This window comes from Puma concolor, chromosome A2, assembly GCF_028749965.1.
Source record: "Puma concolor isolate L17-30 chromosome A2, mPumCon1.1.hap2, whole genome shotgun sequence".
In the NCBI taxonomy this organism is placed as follows: Eukaryota; Metazoa; Chordata; class Mammalia; order Carnivora; family Felidae; genus Puma; species Puma concolor.
The window spans coordinates 926,235-950,884 of NC_141668.1; the positions used below are offsets into that span (position 1 = coordinate 926,235).

At 60.9% G+C, this 24,650-nt stretch overlaps 1 protein-coding gene across 1 annotated transcript in view; it reads left to right on the forward strand.

Moving 5' to 3' along the window:
• Positions 1-24,650, forward strand: part of PTPRN2 (protein tyrosine phosphatase receptor type N2) — an 806,499-nt gene that overhangs the window by 374,821 nt on the left and 407,028 nt on the right. The gene's annotated exons all lie outside the window — the stretch shown is intronic.

Genomic DNA, 24,650 nt, shown 5'->3' on the forward strand with positions numbered 1-24,650 from the left:
CCTGGGGATTCCTGCTCACCTGCCTTGAGACCCAGCAAGTCATCTCGGCGTGTGGTGGCCGTTTGCCGTGGAACGGGCCTCGGCAGGGCTCCGTCTGGCGGGGTCAGCGGTCGGTCTTCTCTGGTTTGGTGGCTGCCGGATTTTACTCGTAGGTCCTGGTGCCCTTAGTAGTCCTTTTTGCGGAAGTAATGATTTCAGTGGCCAGTGATTTTTGGTGAAGGGAGAGCCCCTTGCCAAGTTGTACTCTGCTCCAGAGACCCAGCCAATTTCGACCGCGTGGAGAGCCCAACGCCCCGGGCTTCGCTTCCGTGTCCCGGGTCGCTGTGAGGCCCCTGTGAGGTGTCTCGGCAGGCAGTAAAGTGTCATTCCCAGCGGAGCGGCTTGATGCGGCCCCAGGGAAAGAAGCCGGCAGCTTTCGCTCCAAGTGCCCTGCCCCCTGAAAGGGAGGGGATCCCGTGTCAGTGGCTGTGGCCCTCGTGGCCGCAGGCCCCTCCTTCCCTCCGGCATCCATCCTCGCGTCTCCGCGGCAGAGATGGTCAGACGGAGTTAGGACCCGGTCAGCGACTGTGGTTTTTTTACGCAGAAGCATTAACGGTCGTCCCACGGGTGGCCGCTCATCCCAGTGCTGGGAAGCAATGCTTTCCCAGTCGGATTTGCTGGGACTTCAGGGCACAGTAATGAATGGTATAAAATGGAAGGAGGTCTTTTCAGCGTTTACAGTCCTGGCATCTACTCCCTGGCGGTGGCCTTTCATTTCTTTTATTGCTTTCTGGGGAAACTGGGGTTGCTTATTTAAAATCTAGTTTGCTGGTCATTTTAAATGTGTTCGTGTCCCGTACTGAAATGCTGGATGCCGGCGGGAATCGCACACCGGGTGTACGTTTGAGAGCCATGGCAGTGACTTTCTGAATTCTTGAATCCGCTCAAGGATCCCGGTGTGCCTGCCGGACTTACGGGACTGCCGGGGCTGTGCAAGCGGAGGGTTTCTTGTCGTGCACGTGCAAGAGGTTCCACGCGCGCTTTCAAAGAATTAGTTCTCTTGTGTTGTACATAATTTTATCATGTTACGCACGCACCTGGTGCTATACGGGAAAAAGGTTAAGAAAAACAGCTTGGTGACCATCAGGACTCTGGTTTGGCAGTGGATGTACCAAGGGCACGACTGGCACCAAGGTCCCATCCCCGAGGAGAAGTGAGCTCTCTGAGCACTAGACTCCCTCGCGTGTTAACAAGGACAGGAAGTTTTCGCAGTCTCTTGTTTTAGAAGGTGATGGGGAGCCCTTGCTGCAAGCGACTGATCGGCCCTGTCGGGCGGACCCGCGTCAGGCGGGCTGGCCTCCCTTGGCACCCTGCACACCAGAGCCTGCCGCGGAGATCGCTGCCTGCGGACACAGTGACTGTTTGCGTGTGCTCCCCTCGGGGGCTCAGTGGCACGACGCTGCAGGCATCTTATGAGGGGGGAAGCACCCCCGGTGGTGGGACTGAAAGGGAACTTACTTGGCTAATTTCGCACAAAGTGATACGAAACGTAAGGAACAGGCACGTAATTCCCACGACAAACGTCCTTGCTATGCGTCCTGACTGATGAGCGCAGCTGGTTTTCTGAGTCCAGATTCTGCTCCCGGTACGAGGGGACCCTCTCCTGGACCTTCTGCCCCACTTATGAACCCGAATGAGTGGGTGACAGGACATGGGAGCGCGCGGTGTGAGCGAGCGAGGAGAGGACCCGGGTCCCGCGTGAGCAGGTGCTTCCGCGTTGTGGAGCGTGTGGAAACCGCTGGTGCTGGTGTGTAGCTGGCGCACGGCGGATCCAGGCGCAGAGCTCGCTGACTCGACGGCTGAGCACGCTGCGGTGAGTGGCAGTTAGTTACCGCTGTTCTCTCTGGCTGGGTCATCTGATCAAGCAGAGAAATGCTCTGTTGCCCTTCGCATCCCTTGTTCTCAAGTAGCGTGTTTCTAGTCGATGTTTGCGTTTCTGGGTTTCTGGTGTCGGAGAAGACGTGGGTAAATGACCTTTGCCTCCCGCTCTGCGGCACCGCCCACCTCATGACCCCCGGGCTCCCGTCACCTCCTGCCGGGGGTCACCTTGCGGGCTGTCCCCGTGGCAGGCCGTGGACATCCGGTGCCGGGCTTCTGCTCGGCGGCGTGTTCGATTCCCTCGCCGACCGCGTGGTTGGCGGTCGGCCGTCCGTGGCAGAGTCTCCCTGGGACCCGGAAACGCTGGGCTGCCTGTGGGGTGGGTGGCCCTCGGGGCCGGTGGGGTGCGGTAAGGGCCGTGCACGTCAGCAGGAAGCACCGTTTGGCGGCCCCGGGAGCAAGTGCCCGACGGCTGCGGCTTCCAGAAGGTTCGGACGGGTGGGAGGAAGGGAAGGGCGCTGGCCCCATCGCTCCGTCCTAAACAGCCAGGTGATTGCTTCTGGCATCTTGACGAGCGTTTGCCGGAGTGGAGGGCGGTGCTGTCAGCGTGGCGGAGCCGTGCTAATCGGCCCAGCTGGAGAAGACTCCCGGAGCCGCGTCTCCGTAATGAGAAGTTGTGAAGGCCAGTTCTCCTCACGGCTTCACCCTGGGTGTGAATGAGTCAGTGCTACGGAGGGGTTTCGTCTGTCCTAATTTGCAGGGTTACCCGTGTAGAAATACACGAGCGGTGCTCGGGGAGGGGTTAGGGACGGGGGTCAGGCCAAATACTAGAAACCGTGCTGCTCGATATGCACTGCTGGACAAAGGGAGCCGATGCATTACCGCCACCGTTTGCGGGAGGAACAGGTTCTCCCTCGTGGAGGGGCGAGCGGGTGCCGCCCGGTTCGCTCCAGGAGGCGTTTGGCCTCCTTTGGCTGTTGACGGCATCAGTCACTCCCTGTGCCCCTGGGGTCCCCGGTCGTTCTGGTCTGCTTTCGGCCGTTTGCCGGGCTGGCCCGGGCTCCCTGCCTCCTGTTGGGTACGGACGGGACCGGGAGCCCACCGCCTCGCCACCTGCTGCTTCTGGAAGGGCGCGGGCCACGCCCACCAGGCGAGCCTCTCCTCTGCTCTGACAGCCTGTGGGAAATACCAGGCGGGGCCCCTCCTGGGTGGGATCACGGTCCGTGTGCCTTTCTACCTGCCCCACAGGCAACGTGTGACACGGAGTGCTAAGCAAGTGTCGCCAAATTAGTCACTGGTCTTCACGCTTTGTGTGGAAAGTCGCCTGATTTTATCAGCAGGCAGGCTCTGTCTGCACGGGCACGGGGGTCTCGTGTGGAGCCCAGCGCGTGGAATTAGTGCTCTGTCCCGCTGTATAGACCCCTCAGCGTGGGGCGGACACGGGGTCACAGAGGAGCGGAGTCCCGTCCAGGGGTGGGGGCTGAGGTGGGGTTCCCAGCTCGTGTGTGCCGTGTCACCTGCAAGCTGTGGGACTGTGGGAAAGTCCAGGAAGATGGGGCACGGCCCTGGCTTTGTGGGTCCTGTGAAGCTCAGACGGGGTGCCCTGCGAGCTGAAATTTCAGCAGGTCGATTATTGCTGACCTTCCGTTCCCGCCACGGGTCCGGGAGCCACAGCTGCTGCTTCTGTAACGTGAGGGTGATGCGCGAGCACAGTCACGATAGCGGATGGATAAGCGCTTCGTCGGGGGTGACCCACGCGTGCTGTGTGCAGCCGGGTCACTTCTACGAGCCCAGCCCTCTCCCCGCAGCTCCGCGTGCTCCCCCAGATGACCGGCCCTCAGATCTGAATCTGGATCTGGTTCCGGGGGGAACCCACGTGGGGTGGGACTTCAGTGTCTGCTTCTAGTGGGCCAAGGAGCCACTGGCATGACATGACCTGAAACGCCTACCAGGGTCCGTCTGCCCGGCCTGCCGACTGTGGTGGCGGGCACGAGGGGAGGGAAGTAACGGAAGCGGGAGGCCGTTGCTGGTCTGAGGTGACGCTGGCGTGGAAAGGGCGACGACGGGGGCCCAGACGCTCAGGGTCTGGACGCGGTTTGCAGATTTAACGGACTCGGGCAGGGGGCTGGATGTGGGGTGAGGGAAGGAGAGGTGGAGGGTGGCCCAAGCACCTGGTGGCGGGCGTCCCGGGTGGGGCAAGGCGCCCCTGGAATTAGACGTCCCGATGCTGGCGGGTGGCCATTCGCACGTGGCCTGGGCAGGACTCGGGCACCGGCGCGGCGTTTCTCTTCGCTGCCTCCGCCGCTCCGTGCCCACCGCCCCAGCGGTTCTGAGAGGGCACACGGGGAGCTCCGCGCGTACAGGGATGTGAGCAGCGGCGGGCTTGAGGGACTCTGCGAAGACGGCCTCGGCCGGCCCCTTCACTGCTGTGCTGAGCACGAGCGTCCGAGCCCCGGTCCTCCCCGTGTCCGTTTCTAGTCGTGCGTGCTCTCTCTATAGGCGGATGAGCCTCCGGTGTTCTGTCAGCATCTTAGCGCAGAAACGTGTCCAGACAGGAGGAGCACGGCCCACACCTGTGCGAGGGGACCAGGGAAGGTGCCGGGGGACCCCTCACCATGTGCACCTCGTGGCCACGGCTCACAGACACGCACCCCGTGCAGGCGAGCCAGCACCCCCTTCCAGCAGTTTCCGTCAGCCACAGCGCTGCCTGCGGGTCCGGCGCAGCCAGCTGTCTCGAAGGGGGAACACGGGTGTCTGTTACGAACCCCCTTCCTGCGAGTTCTTTCACAAACCGCGGTCCCCGTGGCCTCTGGACGGCCGCGTGATTTCTAGTCCAGGTCGGCCTGTCATTCCGTGGCGGGCCCAGTGCACCCGCATGGCTTTCTCGTGATGGCTCCTGTCCCGGCTGCTCCCTGGGCTCGGACAGCCCTTAGCGCCTGTCCCTCAGGGGCTCGTGGGGGGCAGGCTGGGAGGGCGCCTTCCCGCTGGGCAGCCCTCCCTAGCAGCCCACGAACGCACCCAGGTTTTAGGCCTTGGAGGCGCCCCCGTGTCACGCTCCAGGAGGCTCTCTGAGGCCCGGTATTTGAAGAACTCTTGCACAACAGGTGTGTGACAGGCTGGCCCCACCACAGCCCTTTGCACCCATTGGCCCGCGGCAGCCGCGCAGGGTGGCTGAGATGGGCAGGCTGGCCGTCACCTGACCGGCCGGCCCAGCGCAGGTCCTGCAGAGGCTGGGACTCAGGAGAGGACCTCTCACTGGAAGGACAGAGGATCAGGAAGGTGTCAGAGCCCAGAGCTGTGTGGGGCGGGGCAGAAATGGGCCCCGGCATTTGGGGCCAGCAGGAGTCTATTTGGCACTTGGGCAAGAAGCCCCTAGATGGCCGTGTGCAGGTTTGTCATTGACAGATCCTGCTGCTCAGAACCCCAGCCGAGGTCGGCTCTGTGTCCTTACGGCCCGTTTCCTGTCCATCAGCCGTCTTTTCCGCCTGCCAGGGCTCCTTGAAAATGAGCCTGGTGACTGACGCGGCAAGGCTGGTTTCCCCGCCCGTCTGGCCCTGTGGTCCTTCTCCGTGGGAGGCACACGGTGACGTGCGTCAGGCACCTGCTCCACCTGCGGTCAAGGACGGCACCCCTCGGGCAGCCGGCCGACCCACCAGCAGAGCGGGCAGGGGTCAGCTGGACGGCGTGAGGCGTCCAGTGGAGCTCAGAGCGATGCGGCTTCCCTGCTCGGCACCTGTTTCTCCAGCGTGGGTGTGTCGGCTGCCGTGGATCGCCCCACGAGAGGTGAACGGGCCAGAGCCGGTTCTGTTTCCCACGCTCCATCTGGATGTCCGCCGTGCTGCCCCGTGGTGCCGGAGGCTGGCAGAGGAGAGCCTCGAAGGACAGGGGGTGGGTTCAGAGCCAGAGTCCAAGTCCCGATTCTACTTTCCTGTGTTGAGACTGTGGACGGCTCGTTGGGTCTCGTCGAGCCCTGGGTTCCCTCCTTGTCAGATACAGGCCTGGTGATTATGCTCCGCGGGCTTGCTTTAGCATCAAACGAGGTAGGACGCATTTGGTGGGAGAGGAGATTTAAATTCCAAGGGCCGTGGGGTTGTTAGCTGCCATCGCTCACCTCGGACCGCTGTTGTGTTTGGGATCAGAAAGACACTGGGCCAGTGCATCGCGACGCAGCCTCTTTCAGTGAAGGTCTCAGGTGGCCCAGGAGATGACAGGTGTCGTGGGGTTGGAGGGTAACAACATACCGTGTGTAAGAATGTGGAAGCCTCGTGGCCTGGTGAGACCCCCGGGTTGTGCACGGAGACAGGAGAGCTCGGACCTTCCCACGGTGGGGTGGCAGGTGCGTGGGTGGTGTCGCTGTCTGGGCGTCTCCACAGAGGCGAGCCGGCACACGGCTGAGATGCTGGCGATGGGTGGCACCAGGGAAGCCGGGCTGCGGGTGGCGGCCGGAGGCATCAGCACGTCACGGGAAGGAGGCTCGGGAAGGAAGGCGCCCTGCGCTCCGGCACCTTGGCGTGGAGCCCACACGCGGGGCGCGGTGATGCCTCTTAAACGTGAAGGGTTTGTGCTCGCTCGGCATTTTCTCACGACGGCAAAGCACGAAGAGGCAAATTCCACGTGGAAAGTCTTCCACAAAAGCACTGACACGGTTCCCGCCGGGGTGTAAACTGGTACGTTCAGAAGCCCACCAGGCTCGCTACGGCACCGGCATCCCCGGCTCAGCCGAAACCGTTCGTGACGGAGCTGATGGCTGCCCTGCTTTAACGGTGGTGACGGGGGTGAGCTTTAGTGTCTGAAGGGTCCCAGTTACGGGGATTTGTCTGGTTTTATGAGTCTTCTCTGAACCTAGCCGACCCCACCAACAGCTGCTTTCCTGTGTGTGCCGTGTGACTTCCGACGGGAGGGCTGGGAACAGAGATGCCGTGTGCCGGGCTTGTGACGGCCGTGGGGGCCCCGGGCAGAACAGAGCGGCACAGGGACAGTGAGGAAAGCAGCACACGGTGTCTCCCCATTCCACCCGGAGACCTGCCTTCCTGCACTCCTGCTTCTCAGCATTGTCGGCCCGGTGCTCTCCCCTCTCCCTGCAGAGCCCTGCCGGGACCCCTGGCCGCACCCCTGCAGCCCAGTCTGCCTTCCCCGTCTCGTCTTCAAGCCCACATCCTGGATCTTCTCTGGCTGTTCGGGAAGAGGTTAGAGGGCAGTGCGGTCGGCTCCTTGGAGCTTTCACCCCCCAGCACCCGCCTGTCCCTGCCCCCTGCCCTGTGCCCCTGCCTCGCCGCTTCCCCAGAGTTGGCCAGCCACGGCCCGCGGCCACACAGGCCTTCTGGCCCTCAATGCCATCACCGTTCGTACCTTGTCTGTGGCTGCCAAGCCTGACGTGCTTACCGTGGCTTTTTACGGAGAACACTGGCTGACCCCAGAGGTCCGGGACAGTGGTTCTCAAAGCACGATCCCCAGGGCAACACTGCCAGCGTGGCTGGGAACTTGTTAACAAATCACCCCTGCGCTCTGGTGTGGGGCCCAGCTGCCAGGGTGAGACCCGCCCGCCAGGCGTGGCTGGTGGCAGTGACGTCTGGGAGCCCCTGACCGCTCTGTCCTTGAAGATAGAGCCAGGTTGTCCCCGTCTTTAGACCCCACCACTGAACTTGGTGCCTTGCCCGTGGCAGGAGCTCAATCAGCGTTTGGGTTTGATACGAACAACGAACGTGAAGCAAAAAGAACTGTGAGGCATTTGAAATACGTTTCCCCCGTTTCATGAGACGCCCTGAATGCAGGAGTCTTCTCTGAAAAGCGTGTTTATGGCATTTTCATTTGCGTGGAGATAAGACGTCACCCTGACTCTACCCCACACCCCTGTGAACACGCCCCCTGCTGTCCCTGCTCGCAGCCACCAGCCTCCGCAGCAGCCCGCTTTTCTGTGCGGTGCTGGGAGAGCAATTCCAGGAAAAGAGGAAAAATGCATCCTGTCTCCCTCCAACTTAGGATCCTGTCTAGGACAATGACTGCTCGCCCCGTGACGCTCGAGCGTGTGCTGAGCAAGGACAGCCTCAGGATCCAAGGTTCTGCTGCTCGCTGGCCAGCACTCAGCTTCCGCGCTGGGCCCCGCCCGAACCATGTCCGGATGGGCAGGCGCCTCCAGGAGGGGCGGCCACGCGAGGCTGGGACAACTCAAGGGACCTGCGGCCTAAAGTAAGGTGAACCCGCACATCTTCCCAAGAGAAGACGCCCAGTGCTGGAGAGGCGGGAGATGTGTGACGGCGCCCCCACAGGGAGAAGCCCTACGTCGGGTTCCGGCCCCCCGACGGCCCCCCCCCCCCCAAGTGGGGATGGAGCCTCCAGTAGAGGCTTCTCTCCATCCTGGAGCCAGGAACCCGGCCCCTTGTGGAAGAGAGCTTGAAGAGAGGCTGCGCTCGATCCCAGACCTTCCCGCTCACCTGACTGCTGGCCAGACAGGCGGTTCTCAGAGAGGATAAACGGAAGCACAACTCGGTGTCAGAAGGGACTTTGGGCACATAAGTAACCTGGGGCCCCACGGTGAGACATCGGGGCATAGAGCAGGCTTTTCCCAGGAAAGTGTTATACCTGCTGTTCCACACGTTATACCTGCTGTTCTGTTCCGTGTGTTATACTTGCTGTTCCACGTGTTATAGCTGCTGTTCTGTGCATTATACCTGCTATTCCACGCGTTACACCTGCTGTTCCACGCATTCACCATATTCTCTCTCTTGAGGAGCATGTTCAAGGGGCGAATCTCCTGTGATTTTCTTAGTCCGAAGGAGTACAGAGGGACAGTAACATTCTCATGTTCCAGGGTAATTTCTATTCTAAATATGCAATTTATCATCATTTAATAGAAGTCAGATTTCTTTTGTCTGTAATTAAATCTACAGTGTGTTAGTTTTTGGAGGCCCTTGTGGACTTTTGACTTTATTCTAAATGCACGAGTAACAGAGTTCCCGGCATCAGTTTGGGGAATGGTTCCACTTCCTGTACGCTCTGTGTGGAAATGTGAGAGCACCCTTGACATGGCTCATGGGCTGTGTGGTGGCCGTAACCCTCCCTCCGCCCCCGGCACAGCCTGGTCTGGCTCTCGTCCTGGCCGGCCCCACGGCTGTCCGCCTCCGTGCCTCTTCCGTGCTTACCTGAGATGCGCCCTTCGCTTTCGGGCAGCTGGTGCTGGAGGCCCACATGCCGAGGGCCGGTTCGCGTCGTCCCCGCAGACTCTCCGAGGTGGCCTCCGTCCGCGCTAGTCCTCGGTAGGCCTGTGCGGGGCTCCGCTGGGACCTCGTGCCCTCGGTTCCACGACGAAGACATGTGTTCGGGGAGGACACGGCTGATTCGGATGCTCCTCTGAGCCTCTCGGCCGGAAAACCCCATCGTGGCTTCTGGGGCCCGAGGCCAGGACAAAGGTTGGTGCCCCGTGGAGCTGTTAGGACCTCCCGTGCTCCCCTCTTCACCCCTACGCCGCGGGCCCCCTTGTTAGTGTCTCCCACCCAGAGGACGTGTTAGGTGGTGTCGTATCGCGTCACGCCGTGTCCCGCGTTCCGTGTCCCGTGTCCCGTCGCATCACGTCACGTGGTTTTGTGCCACACCGTGTTGTCTCGCATCACGTGTCCTTCTCAACGCCCGCTCTTTGCCAGGCTGAGTCTGTGTCCCGAATCCCTCAGAAGCAGGAGGTGCACCGTGGCTGCTCTGTGCCGCCGTCCAGACTCCGTGCCCCCCGCCGTCCCAGGGACGCCAGACAACCTGACGTACGTGTGACGCGGGCGTGTGTACGCAGAGCGGGTGGACGCCCTGCCGACGACGCTCCGGGGACGGTGTGATCGAGCCGGCGGTCCACCTGTTCGTCAGGAGAGGCGACCGTTGCGTTCCTGCCCCTACAAGCAGCACGTCCCCAGTGGACGACCTTCGGGAAGCCACTCAGATCAAGAACTTCAGGTTACAGAGAAGAAGACGGGGACACTGAAAAAGTACAGGGTTGTTCCAGGAGAGATGGAACCATTGGCGTCCTTCCAATGCAGCGGGTCGGTGGCTCTCTCCGTGTACACAACTCTGGGCAGATGGCGCTCTCTCTGCATAGACAGCTCTCTCTGTGTAGATAGCACTCTCTCTGTGTAGACAGCTCTCTGTGTAGACGGCTCTCTCTCTGCGTGGACAGCTCTCTCTCTCTGTAGACAGAACTCTCTGTGTAGACAGCACTCTGTCTATGTAGACAGCTCTCTCCCTGTGTAGACAGCTGTCTCTCTGTGTGGACGGCACTCTCTCAAATGCTTTGCAGACAGAAGTGTGGTAGTTGTCCGTCCCGGGATGGTCCTGGAAGCAGCAGTGAACGTGAGTTGCTCATCCTGTCCCCAGGTCCTCTCGAACCTCCAGACCACCTCCGGAAGGTGCTGTCTCCTTCCTCTCCCGGAGCACGGGGGTGCGGGACGGCGCGCCTGCCTCGGAGGCACGTGTCCTGAGCAGGAGCGCGCACTGCACACACCGTCCTCTTTAGTTCCGCATGTGCCCCTCGCCCTGTGTGTGTGTGGGGGGGGAATGTCGGGAGGGGTGAGAACCCCAACCACCGGACGGCTGCTGGGCTCAGGCACTCTTGGGGTGGAGGGAGCGTGGGGAGGCTTGACAGGCGTAGGCTGGCACCTGCTGCTTGTCCCCAAGCCCCCGGAGGCTGGAGGCAGAGGCCCTTTGCTTGCGGTCCCGCGGCTCCCCCAGCCTGCAGCCGCAATTCCTCTCCGGGACCTTGTCGTCCCACTGAGGAACCTGCTTTACGGGCAGCCGCCCCAGAGGCTCCACCCTCTCCAGGCTAGTTTGGGTTGAGCGAGGTTAAAGCCAGTTCGCTCTGTGTACCTGGCTATTTTCTAGTGGACTGTGCAGAATTAGCCCCGTGTTCTTGTCTGCTTGTTCCGTAGGAGGGTTCACACTGTCCCTGGAGGCGGGGGCCTGTTTGCCTCCGGCCAGCATGCACAGATATTTGTAGGGCCGCCGTCACAGGGAGATGTGGCCTGTCAGCGGGCCAGAAGCAGGATAGAACCTGAGAAAATGCAGATCGCGGGCTCTGAGACGTAGCGGCTGCTCCCAAGGGCCCGGTGCGCTGCGCTCCATGGGGAGGCGGACCGTGGCCCACGGGAGTCCACGCAGACTGTTCCTGAGCACCCACTGAGGCCGGCTAGTGGAGAGCGGCGGGTAGAGCAGGGTCGGGTTTGCATGTAACGCCCCGAGGGGTCTGCCCAGCGTCCCCTCCTGAACAGAGCACTGAGTATGCATGTATGGGGATGTGTGTGCAGGTGTATGTGGTGTGTAAGTGCCTGTAGTAATGTGTGCAGGCATGTGTGTGTGCAGTTGTGTGCTATGTATATGCACATGCTATGTGTATGTGTGTGGTGTGTGATATGTGTAGGTGTGCAGGTGTGCAAGTGTGTGGTGTGTGTGTGTGTGACATTGTAAGTGTGTGTAGCTGTGCACCTGTGTGTGATATGTGTGAGCGCGCAGGTGTGTGGCATGTGTGAGCGAGTCCGTGTGCATGACATGCATAAGTGTGCAGGTGCCAGAGTGCATAGGTGTGCACATGCATGTGATATGTGCGGAGGATGTGGGTGTGCAGGTGTGCAGGTGCGTGCAGGTGTATACGCGTGTGGTGTGTGTCTGTCCGAGGTCACACGACAGCCCCCCTATAGGTAGGTGGGTGGGGCGGGTTTTACTGTCACGACCTGGGGTCCGCCCGTGCGGCATCTCCGGGAACCCCACCTTCCCGTGTGACGGGGGGCGGGTCCCCTCCCTCCAAGGGCGAGGCTGCCCCCACGCTCGCTCCTGTGCTGGGCTCGTTCCCGGAAGCTGGTGCGGGACCCGCACGTCCACGGCTCGACCAGGGGCTGGAGTTCGGCGAGCTCCGGCTTCCTCGGGGAAAGAGGTGGGACGGTGCGGTGTGTTTCCGAGCCCAGTGCAGGCTCACGAGTGCCACAGCCTGGTTTTCTGGCACTTTCTTTTGTCGAAAAAGCGGTGTCGGCCTCTTCCCCGCGAGCAGCCAGGACCGCGTGATCCGTTGTCCACACTCAAGAGTGGCTCCCGTGACTTCTGACTCTGACACCTCAACAGATTAACAGCCTTCCCGCCCGGACTCCGTACGGGGCCGCCCCCGCCCTGCACCGGGCGCTGGTAAGGAGGGAGCCCTTGTGACCACGCGCGGCGGCTCGTAACACGGCTGCCTCCCTCCTCTGCTGCCTCTGGGTCCACGGCCACACGGTGTTGGAAACGCCCCAGACGTGGGCTCCTGAGTGTTCACACTGTGGCACCGGCAGCCACAGAGCTGTCTGCTCTCTCCTCTGAGTGGCTTTGGCCTGGAGAGGATTTGCTTCACGGCCACCCCTCTGCTGGGCATTCCTGCGTGGCACCGCCATGGGACACGCGGCGGCAGCTGGTGGACAGGAGACTCGGCCCGAATGGGAGCCGTGGCAGAGGCAGGCTGGGAGTGGCTCTTGTCGAGCGCGTGGAGAGCTGTCCTTGGCTTCCTCCGCATGGGCGTAGCCCCCGCCTTGTTCCCCAGTGTCCCGGCCGCTCGCGAGTGAGTAATGGCAGAGGTGGGTGCACGTCTCTAAATGGAGCCGCTGGGCCGGTTTGATCCTTTAATTTGGGACGCGGCTGTGATCAGGCTGGGCGACAGGGACGGCAGCCCTGTCTCGGAGCTGAAGAGAGCTCCGGTCGGTTCATCCCAGGAGGCTGAGCGGTCCCCTGCTGGGGTCGGGAACATCACGTCGACAGCGAGCCAGGAAGCGGCGTGGCTTGTAAACCCCGAGGCCGAGAGCACCGTGTGGCCGACGCGCCTTCCCTTCTCCACGAGGCGGACGCGGCCTTTCATGCTGTTTGTCGTTCACCGTGTCAGGAACGTCCCCGAGCCCCGCGCTCAGATGCGGGTGAGGCCGGTGCCCGTTATGGGTAGGAAGCAGCCCCGAATACACGTCCGGGTACCAGCCTGTGTCTGGAGACAGGGCCTCTGTGATGTCATCAGGCTAAGAGGAGGCCACGCTGGCTGGGGTGGGTGCCCCGTGAGGACAGAGACGTGGGGGGTCGGCAGAGCAGGGCAAGGCCGGCCGGCAGACACCAGACGCAGGGAGGACCCTCTGCTGGAGCCCGCGCTCGCGCACCCGGGTTCTGGAGTCCGGCCTCCAGAGCCGGGATGGTGCGCGTCCGCCGTGTGGAGCCGTGCCGGCTGCAGTGCTGGTCGAGACGTTCACGGGGCACCACCGCCACTTTCTAGAGCCGCACAGTCCACGTAAGCCAGTGACATAAGGCCGCCCGAAGCGCCGTTAGCCCGCGGCCCAGGGCGCGTCCCCTCTCCGGGAACCGCCCCGCGTCGGCCCAGTGGTTGTCCACGAGGTGCGGGGCCGGCGGCGCTGGAGGGGGAGACGGCGACGGGGCTTCGGGATGAAGGCTTTCTGCTTAGAGAAGGCACCGCCGCCAAGGAGCCCGTTTGGGTTCGGACGAGGCCGGCGGGCCCGGGAAGCCTCAGGCCGTGCTCGGGACTCACTGAAGACCCGCCAGTGTGCCCAGGGCCGCTCTGATGCCGGCCATTCTCAGCCCTGGGGTTCACGACTGTCAGTTACAGGAGCGCTCACGGGTGTGTGTGACTCGGCAGTGACCACGTGGGCAGGAACTCTTGCCCCGCGTCGCACACTCAGAGGCACCGCGCCTGGGCCGGCCGGGCGTCATTCTCGGGCAGCAGGACTGGGACGGGGCGCCAAGCCCGCCTGTGATCTCAGCAAGTGACGGCCGCTCTGGGCCGCGGAGTGAGTGGGAAGCCTGCCACCTGGAGGTGTGAGAAGTGAGCGAACGAGGAGGTAGGGGCCTCGGCGTGAAGCCTGACAACAGTGAGAACGTGGAACCCCAGCCGTGGTCACCCTCCCCCTCCTCCTGGGCCCCACCCGGCCCTGCAGCAGATGTTTACTGAGCTCCCGCTTGGGGCAGATGCTGCGTGAGCTGTAGGCAACCTGCCCTCGTGGGGCTCGGTGTCAGGGAAGGGACAGTCTGTGGACAAGAAGGAGGTGCACACGCACGTCTGATGACACAGCGGTGCGTGACTACAAGGAGGGCGGGGCGGGCCTGGATCCAGACGGGAGAGGTCGCACGCACTGCCCGCGTCTGCCCACATCGCAGAGACCTCGCACGCGGGGAGGGGCTCACGCACTCAGGCCCAGCCAGCTGCACCCGCAATGTGGCTGAGGGAGAAGGGGAGGAGGACTGTGACCATTTCTTGTTTTTATCCTCAGTTAGGAGTTGGGATTGCAAACGATGGGGGCGGGGGGTGCGGTGGCTCCTGGGCCCACAGGCACCGACGGGACAGGATGCGAGGGGACGGGATGGGATGGGACGGACCGGCTGAGCCCGCGGCCATGCTGCCGCAGAGGGAAGTCCCATGGAGGCTGCAGCCTGTCGGGCCACTGCGATCGTCCGCGGCTTGTGTTTCTGCGGTTTGCAAACTTTAGGGACACGTCACGACAGACAAGGGTGCACTTACTGCCTGTTGAGGACCGTGGTTTAGCAAAGGCTTCTAATCCCCGAGTCTTTCGGAGACACTCTCTTTCTGACTCTCGTGTGCGTCGGGCAAGTGTCCCGTGGCTTCACTCAGGGAGACGGTGGCCTGTGAATAATTACAGGAGCAGCTCCACGGTGATGCAGAGGGTGTGAACAGAGTGACCACGGCCGGCTGAGTTCTCGATTCTGTTGAATTGGTTGGGCAGGCACACCAGAAGGGCTTTTCAAGGTAGAAATGAGGCGGACAGAGCTCAACCAAGGGAAGTAAATGTCGCTGGAAGAGTGAGAGAGCAGAAGTCTGTCTGGCAGAGCCCTTGTGCTGTACTTAGTTTTGGGAGAACTGATCTGAGACTCGGCTCCTGAGGGTTAGTTGTAAATGTCCCCCAGCTGATCCCTGTGACCCTTAAGAGGGTTTTGATGGCCGGCCCAGCCCTGGGCACAGGGCAAAAGTGACTCCTACCCAGAGTGACTCCTACCAAGTGGTTTTTCCAAGACCTCTGTGCGGCTCACGGGGGAGGACGGAACGCGCGCCTGTTCCCTGTGACCCTGCGAGGTCCTGCCGACGAGGCAGGCTGGCCCCGGCCGGCCCCGTCGTGGTGAGACAGACATCGCGCCACGGCACGCACAAGTGCTGGCTGTTAGGCCGTGACGGCCGTATGTACAGAGCGTCTGTCAGGGACAGAGATCCACCCGAGTCCGGTGGAGGGTCACACTCCTCCTGGTTGCGATCAGCGGTTTGAAGGAGCTGATGTCAGCTGTGAGAGGGAGGCCGGCGGTCCAGCCGAGGCGGGCGTGGGCGAGCGTCGCGGCTGTATGGGGGTGAGGGAGGGCCGGGCTGGCGGGGGCCGTCCAGCCACAGAGCAAAAGCAGACGGGGGCGGAGAAACCAGGGAGAAGTGAGCCTTGAGCCAGGGAGAGGTGCTGGCATGCGGGACTTAGAGCGGCAAACACAGGCGGGAGGTGACACGGGTGGGATTCGGTGATGGATGGGAGGGAGGAGAGGGCAGCGAGGGAAACGTGAGGAACGAACGGCTGCCAGACCCCAGCTTCGTCAACGCGGAGTCCAGGAAGCAAAGATGCACCCATCGCGGGCGGAGAGGGGACAGGGCCGCGGTATCCACAGAAGGGACAGAGGTTGTGGAGCCTGGTGCCTCCAGGTGGACACAGCAGATGGTCCGGGAGGTGCGGAGCCCAGCCCCGTGGCCTGGCCTGATCTGGAGCCTCTCCCCCCAGCCATGTGAAGGCGTTCTGAAACGTTCGAGGGATGGATCCCACATCCTGGAAAACACTGTTAGCCTCCGGACCGCGCTCACCAGCCAATGAAGGTCTGGTTGGGTTTGCGCCATCCCTCCCTTCCGTCACCTCCCTGGAGCGGGTGACGCGGTCCCTCGGGCGGCGCCACTTCCGAGCCGGCACCTGCCTAGGGGAGACCCGGCAGGGACGCCCCGCGAGCAACTGCCACGTCGACCCTCACGGCCACCCCACCCCACAGGGGCGCTCACGGCCAGCCGAATCGGAAAGGAGTCTCACAGGGCTCCACGCGCTCTGGGGTCTCTGTGACCCCCCCTCAGCAGGCTGCAGCTCTACCCAGGTGAGAAGGAGCGTCCTGTGTGCGGCTTTCCGGAACATGCCTGTTATGTTTAAGTGCTTTTCTCTTCGACATTAAACAGATTTAATCCCTTTAACGCTTCACGATAAGACACACCGAGAACACTTGTTTTCCATTTGGTCATAATACTCATCCCTCTGAAGAACCCCCCGGATCTGGTGTCAGAGCCACAGTCGGTCTTGGACATGTTTCCTTTCCTCCGTTTTAAATGATGTGTTTTCGCCTTTTCTGTACCATTTCCACCCTGACTGAACGGCTGAGATTCCACAGCACAGCTGCACAGAGAGGAGACGCAGAGGCCCCGCCGTCCCCGTGCTGCAAGTGAACCGTGGACGTGGCTGACACGGCCCCTCTGATCCTGGTGGCACTCGTCTCTCAGCTGCTCGCCGGCACCGGCCCGGCGTGAGCTTCTCCGGAGCCTGCTTGGGATTAAGCCTGTTTAACGGCCTGGTGCTTCTGAGATTTCTTCACGGGGAGCACACGTCTCCCCTGCCGTGAACCCCTTTCTGGGTTCATTTAAGGGACATCACTTTCACTGAGCTCGCCCGTGGTTGAGAGGGTGACGCTCCCCGCGAGACGATGACAAAGGAGTGGAGCTGTTTGTAACAGGAGGCGCGTCACTTAGGGCGCTGAGGAGCAGGTATGGGTAGGGTCAGCCGGAGCCCAGGGTTGTGGGGGGCGGGGGGGGCGGTGAGGCCGGCGGGCGCCTGGAACGGGCAGATGGAAAGGCGCGGGCAGAGCCCCAGAGGCAGGTGCGTCTCAGACCTTCTCCGCCCACGCCCTCTGTCCTGGCTGGCGGCAGCCTGGGGTAGTGTGGCCTCGAGGAGACGTGGTGGCGAGAAGGGGCGGCGGTGGCTGACCGTCAGCCAGCCGTGCTCCTGTGGCTCTCCAGGAGGCCCCCGCGTGCAGCAAAGGAGTGACAGTGCTCACCCCGTGATGACAGGGACCCAGCGCGTCCCACGGGAGGTGCTTCCTGTGGTGAATGGCCGAACCAGACTTCGTATCGCTCGTTACTTAAAAAATTTCCCCCAAACCACCCACAGAACCCATGGTCACTGCTTTTAGAGGAATCCGGTGAGGCTCTCCATCAACATTCACAACCCAGTGTTCATCCTTGGGATTTCGCTCCCTTCTGAAAAGAATGTCAGAAACCGACGAACAAGTGGATAGGACATCAAAGGAGATCACTTATGATAAGAAAATGTTATGCATAATAAACATTAGCACATGTTTAGCAAAAAAAATGTCCTCTCGTAGAAGTCATTCCCATGTTAATTTAATCCTGCTGTCTAAGATAATATAATCTCTTTGAAACAGTCTCGACTCCAGTGCCCAGGGACCTTTCCTGGATCAGAGGCCGAATTTCCATCACCTGATGAGCTCATCTGATGCGACAGCCTTGGATGCAGACGGGGAGCCTCCTGTCAATAGCTTTTCGTCAGGGACAAAGGGAGGCGAATGTCCATATTCATCCCCTCCCCTCATGCATGAGTCACAGCAGCTCTCTGCTTTTCCTTGGTCTCTACCTGGTCATCGCCGCAAATTTCAACTTCAGCTTTTGTGTCTCAAGCTGGCTGTGCCTGCAGAGCTGTTTACGGACGCCTGGCGGCCTTGTCTATCTGTTTGAGTTCAGCGTGTTTTGACATGTAAATTTACATGAGGCATATTTAATCAGTCACAATGATATGCTAATTGGATTCATCTGGGAACTGAATACAACGCACATTTGAAGAAAAATGGAGTGCACTTATTACCAGCTGAGACACTTTGTAATCAGGACTGTGCATCATCGAAACGCAGAAAGATAAAGAGGCCAGGTACTTGGTAGGGCAACATGAGGGCCCTGATTCAGGTGAGCTTTTCCAGCTTCCCAGACACGCGCGCGCGCACACACACACACACACACACATGCACGCACGCACGCGCACAGCTCTCCCCATGAGTAGCTCCTGCAACGGGCCTGTCGTTGTTCTCCTCGGTGCTGACATGCAAGAACCTTTGGGGCACCTCGGGTGCCTGGGGGGCTCAGTCGGTTGAGCGGCCGACTTCGGCTCAGGTCATGATCTCACGGTCCGTGGGTTCGAGCCCCGCGTCGGGCTCTGTGCTGACAGCTCGGAGCCTGGAGCCTGCTTGGGATCCTCCGTGTCCCTTTGTCTCCACCCTTTCCCCACTCGCTCTCCCCTGCTTTCTCAAAATAACAAATAAACATTTTTTAAAAAAAGAACTCAACAGAGCACCTCACACCAGACCGGTTGGTAAATCCATTATGGGTGTGTGAGCATGTGTGAGCGTGTGCAAGCATGTGAGCACAAGTGAGCATGTATGTGAGCGTTCATAAGTGTGTATGTGAGTGGGTAAGTGTGCGAGCACATGTGAATGCAGCCATGTGCAAGTGTGAGCATGGATATGAACATGAGTGTGTACATCAGTGTTTATAAGTTTGTGAACGAGTATATGCAAATGTGTGAGCATGTTCAAGTGTGCAACATGTGTAAGTGCATGAGAGCCTGGTGTGTGCATGCAAGCATGTGAGAGTGCAGGTATGTGTGAGTGTGAGCGTGGTGTGAATGCATATATGGATGTGTGTACAGAGGTGTATGCGAGTGTGTGCCAGTGTGGAGGTGTGCTAAGGTGTGTGAGCATGTGTGCAGGCATGTTTGAGTGTGCAAGCACTGTGTGTGGCTCTGCAGGCATTGAGAGTGCAGATGTGAGTGTGAGCATGGTGTGATTGTGTTTGAGTGTGTGTAGGAGTGTGAACGTGTGTGCGAGCACAATCAAATGTGCATATGTGTGTGAGTGTGCAAGCCCACGCCTCACCTTCATCCCTGGAGTCAGAAACCAGCGAAGGGAAGCGAGTGCCCCAGGGCATCTGGACCCGTGGCATGGCTCCGGGAGCACCCGCCGGTGGGGGCACAGCGTCTGTGGGTTCTTTACCCCCTGTCATTACACACCTGCTCGCCAGTGTCGGGCACGTGGCACGGGCAGCGTGCCTTCTGTGTCTGGTGTGCGGGGGGGTGGACTTTTGGAAATCCAGTGGGCTTCTCTGCACGAAGCCGCGGGTGTGAGCGGTGGGTCTAGTGCAGCTTCGCGGAGACAGGGTTGGCCGGCCTCCGACATTGCTGGTGTCTTCCTGTGTGCGCTGAGAGGCGCAGGGACGGATGGACTTCTCTCCCTGGTAGGCGGGCACGTGGGGAGCGGGGAACGAGAGCGGCAAGACCGTGGGAGAGAAAGGACCGTGACGGGTCCTACCAGTCCCGCCCTCGGGGGGGGGGGGTGCGGCGGTCACAGGGCACCTGATGGCAGGGCCACCTGCATCTGAGGAAAGCCAGGAGCCCAGGCGCAGAGCGCGTGGCCCGTGGGTCTTGGATAAGCCTGGAGACAGGCGTCAGGAGTTCTCTCATGACTGTACCTGGTGCACAGACCCACACGTGTCTGTGAATAACCAGAGGTGGTGGGCTTGAGGCAGGTGTCACGTCGACCTGAGCTCATCTCTGCTGGGCAGGCTGGAGTTGACGGAGCTGAGGTGTTAGAGAAAATCGCGTCCACAAGTACTTACGACGCATGACTTAGTAGAGGTTTTGTTCTATAAATTATGGCTTTCTTTGATCTTAAGAGAATACAGAAATAAAAGCACAGTTGTTTTTAAAACAAATAACCCATGAAAGTGTGCACTCATTGAATGGTTGTACTCCTTCCAAACTAATTCTGTCGACCGTGTTTGAAACAGGAACCTTTCTCAGGCCATTTAAGTAGTTTGGCTTGAACGGATCTTTGCAGAAATTTGCTGGTTTTGTGAGTCGGGGCGCTCACTGCTCTGCATGTGTTTTATTTTTGGCGCAATGAGACGGGATGGTTAACAGTGGTGCCTGGACCACTTTCCTCTGCTTGAGCTCCCCCTGGCACCAAAGGTAACCGCATGGTGATTACTGAGCACCGAGAGTCTCCCAGGCAGCGATCTTCGACGTGTGCAGAGGGGTCAGCCCGGAGCTGTGCGGTGGGTGCCCTGAAGTGGGCCGAGCTCCCCGGGGAGCTGCAGGGCTGGCGGAAGGTCCAGGCGAGTCTAGAGGAGCAAGTGAGGAGACGGGGCAGGAGAAGGCAGGGTGACGGCGGCTTCCGCCGAGAGTGGTCCGGAGTCGTCAGCAAAGGCAGCATGGACGTCCACCACTGGGGAGACGGGAGATGGCGGACAGTGGCCGGAGGGGCCAGGCAGACGGTGAGGCGGGGCAGCTCCACTCCTCTGGAGGAGGGGAGGCCTTTCGACGGGAGGTGGGTTCGCTGGTGGGACCCGAGCCCTGGAAACGGAGGTGTGAGCAGTGCCGTGGCTCCGGAGACCCGAGTTTCCACGTTCACTTCCTCCTCCAGCCATTGGTAGCATGGTGACGAGGACATGACCCCCAATTCATTTTGTGCCCCGAGAAATGGAGGAGCCATCACCCGGCCACATTCAAGTCCAGGAACTCAGCCTCAGCGGGATGGGGGTGCCAGTGGCGGCGGGGATGTGGCACTTATGTCACAGCGAAGTGACACTTGCGTCACTGCGGTGTGACCGCTGTGCCTAAAACTGAACCATTCGGGTCTGCAGAGCCCGGTCACACTGCCTTGCCATTGGGAGAACTTTATTCTGAGAAAACAAGGGCAGCCGCTCACACCGTGGCTTTGTCCAGAGGAAGGTAGCACGTGTGGCCTGAGAGGAGACTATTCTGATGCCACAGAGCTGGAGAGGTACCATGTCCCCCAGCTTTCTGTTAGGGATGCACACAAACAGGAGAGTCAAAAGAACGGTGCCTAACCGTACGCATGTGTGTATGTGTGCTTGTGTACCTGTGTGTATGCGTCCACGTGACCGCGTGTGCGTGCACGCTTGTGTACATACATGTGACCGTGTGTGTGCACACATGTCCATATACGTGAGCATGTGTGTCTGTGCATAGGAACAAGTGTGCACACGTGTGTGTAGGCCTGCATGTGTGTGTGCCCACGTACATGTGCGTACACATGCTCATGGTGTTATATTCTCTAGATACATGTTTCGAGAAGAAAATGCCCTCATGAGAAACGTGTACACGCCACCTTGGCTGCCCTCCGTGGCCGCCTGTTTTCTCTGTCCCTGTCACTGCCCAGTCCTGGCATCCACTCATAGGTGACAAGGGTCTGCCTCACCGGGGTCCTGTCTGTGCACAGCACCTCCACTCCGGGTCGCCCTGCACAGCCCCAGCCTGTCTTTCTGAGATGCCACTAGGGTCAAGAACCTCTGAGTCCCTCTGCTCCTGAGCCTTGGCTCCCTCCGTCCCCAGGCACCAGTTATGCCCTCCCTCGGCCACCGCGATGCCGCCGCTGGCTCTGTCCTGCGGCCCCCGACCCGCCACCTGGTGCCCACACATGGGATGCTGCCAGCCCTTCTCTGAGGTCTGGGATGACGCCTCAGCCCTTTCTTGGAGTTACTGCAATATGTTCTGGACATTGCCATGTGTGTCCCTCATTTCCTCCTGGATCAAAGGCCCTCTGGGAGGGAGAGGAGACTAACCACTTGGCTTGCGTTGCTAACAAACGTGGTGCCGGGGCTCCCGCTCAGGCCCGTCTGGCTCCGGTGGCCATGATGCTCCACGGTAGGCCCTGTCTTCAGGGATTGCGTTCCTCTGCGTGTTCCTCGGAGGAGGTGTCCGAGTGTGCAAGGTGCACTGTGAATGGGGTAGGCGCGCAACAAACACTGGGGACGGGCGAATTCACGTGAGGCAGGAATGGACCTGGAGGCTCCATGCAGCTGGGGGACAGCAGACCTCCCCTCCGTGTCAGCGACTCACCTCCCTTGTTAGTCGTCTGCCTATCTGCCCCCTACTGATCTGGAAGGATTAAGGTTAAATTAAAACTGAACACGTGATAGATTTAGACAGACTTCTTGGCAAGCTGGTGGGCTGGTGCTACGGGCTAACACACTAGGAGCGGGGAGAGGGCTCAGCTCATATGTGACAGCAGAAATGCACTCCCCCGTTCCCCAGGTGTCGATTTAGGAAATGTGCTCTGAGACACAGGAGCATCTCGACACGTGCTCCCTGTGCCAGCGCTCTGGCCACTCCTGAGATGTGGGCCGTGCTCCCTCTGTGTGGGCCGTGCTCCCTCTGCATGGGCCGTGCTCCCTCTGTGCCGGCTCTTTGGCCCCTCCTGAGGTGTGGGCCGTGCTCCTTCTGCGTGGGTCATGTACCCTGTGTGTAGGCCGTGCTCCCTCTGTGCCGGTGCTCTGGCCCCTCCTGAGGTGTGGGCCATGCTCCCTCTGCATGGGCCGTGCTCCCTGTGTGTGGGCCGTGCTCCCTCTGTGCCTGTGCTCTGGCCCGTCCTGAGCTGTGTGTCGTGCTCCCTCTGTGTGGGCCGTGCTCCCTCTGTGCTGGTGCTCTGGCCCCTGCCTCTGCATGGGCCGTGCTCCCTCTGCGTGGGCCGTGCTCCCTCTGCACCTGTATCTGGCCCCTCCCTCTGTGTGGGCTGTGCTCCCTCTGCGTGGGCCGTACTCCCTGTGTGTAGGATGTGCTCCCTCTGTGCCGGTGCTCTGGCCCCTCCCTCTGTGTGGGCCGTGCTCTCTCTGTGTGGGCCGTGCTCCCTGCGTATGGGCCGTGCTCCCTCTGGGCCCGTGCTCTGGCCCCTCCCTCTGTGTGGGCCGTGCTCCCTGTGTTTGGGCCGTGCTCCCTCTGGGCCGGTGCTCTGGCCCCTCCCTCTGTGTGGGCCGTGCTCCTTGTGTGTGGGCCGTGCTCCCCCTGTGCCTGTGTTCTGGCCCCTCCCGAGCTGTGGGTCGTGCTCCCTCTGCGTGGGCCATGCTCCCTCTGCACCCATGTCTGTCCCCTCCCTCTGCGTGGGCTGTGCTCCCTGTGTGTGGGCTGTGCTCCCTCTGTGCCCGTGTTCTGGCCCCTCCCGAGCTGTGGGCCGTGCTCCCTCTGTGTGGGCCGTGCTCCCTCTGCGTGGGCCATGCTCCCTCTGCACCCATGTCTGTCCCCTCCTTCTGCATGGGCTGTGCTCCCTGTGTGTGGGCTGTGCTCCCTCTGTGCCCGTGTTCTGGCCCCTCCCGAGCTGTGGGTCGTGCTCCCTCTGTGTGGGCCGTGCTCCCTCTGTGTGGGCCGTGCTCCCTCTGTGCCGGTGCTCTGGCCCCTCCCTCTGCGTGGGCCGTCCTCCCTCTGCGTAGGCCGTGCTCCCTCTGCGTGGGCCGTGCTCCCCCTGCGTTCGTGCTCTGCCCCTCCCGAGGGGTGGGCCGTGATCCTGCATTCTCACTGAGCGTCTGCTGTTGAGAACGGGCTGCATCGGGAGCTCAAAGGTCAACTCTAGGTCAAAGGTCAACTGCAGGTACCTGAGGGGCAGTGTGTTGGGAAAGACCGCGCTGGCAAGTCCAGGATTTTGCATTTTGCTCCTGGGTCTGTCCCTGACCAGCAGTGCAACTATTAGCGAGCTTCTTGTTCTCCTGATTCCTCAGGCTCGAAATGATACGACGGGAAGATTTTACTGCCCAGTCTCTCACATCTGTCCCCTGAACTCAAAGACCCCTAGACACGCTGGCCATGGCCCTCGAGCTGCCTGCACACCCCCCGTCTCTCCTCCGCCGTCCCCTCGGCTTCTCGTATGTCATCACTGACGTGAGGACTGAAGACGCAGGCCCGGGCCAGGCTGCGGGAGCCTGTTGCTTCAAGGGGCGCAGAGCTGGATGGCCAGGGTCTTTACCCCCGAGAACGAATCACGGGAAATACAATGAACGTAAACATCTGTCCCATTTACTTTTTCTAATAAAAAAGGTCCCTCTCAGAGCGACCGGCTTTCTGTACCCATCACTGCCTTTGCCAAAAGCAAACTCTGATGCTGCATGTTATATACGAATGTTTTCCAAACAGCCCTCGATGGTTTTCAGCCGAGTCAGATGCCAGGTGTTCAGCTGCACTGTAGCTGGCGTGGTTTTGACAGCCACCCCTGGCCATCCCCCTCGTCAGTCCCCTGGCCAGCCCCCTGGCCAGCCCCCTGGCCAGTCCCCTGGCCAGCCCCCTGCCCAGCCCCCTCGTCAGTCCCCTGGCCAGCCCCCTGGCCAGCCCCCTGGCCAGCCCCCTGGCCAGCCCCCTCGTCAGTCCCCTGGCCAGCCCCCTGGCCAGCCCCCTGGCCAGCCCCCTGGCCAGCCCCCTCGTCAGTCCCCTGACCAATTTAACGGGCGATCCACACGTGGGAGCTCAGCATGGTTTTAACGATAGCACCTTGTTTGTCTGTGTTACAGGGAACGTTACTTAACAATAACCCGACAGTGATTATCGCTATAAAACTCAGGCATGTTTTACTGCGAAGTAAAATAGTGTTTTACTCAGCATTTTGGGCCACGTTCATCGTTCAGGATCTTTCCCGGCTATAGTGTTCTTCACAGTGGCTTCCAAGTGCTCCTCTGGAGGCAGCCGGCTGACCCTGGGACACCGCCCCCCCCACCCGGCACTCCTTCACGATGGGGCCGCATCTGCTGGCGCATGCGCAGGGAAAGGCCCCTGCTCTGAGCCCCGTGGAGCTGGCACCCAGAGACCCTCCTTCCCAGCACGATGCCTTCTCCCCTGCGGTGTTCCCAGGGGACCCGTCTGTGCTCCACCTGTGGTGGCTGTCCTCCCAAGCCCCTGGCGGGTGTCCCTTCTTTGGGACTGCAGATAGTTTAGAGCCGGCCCCAA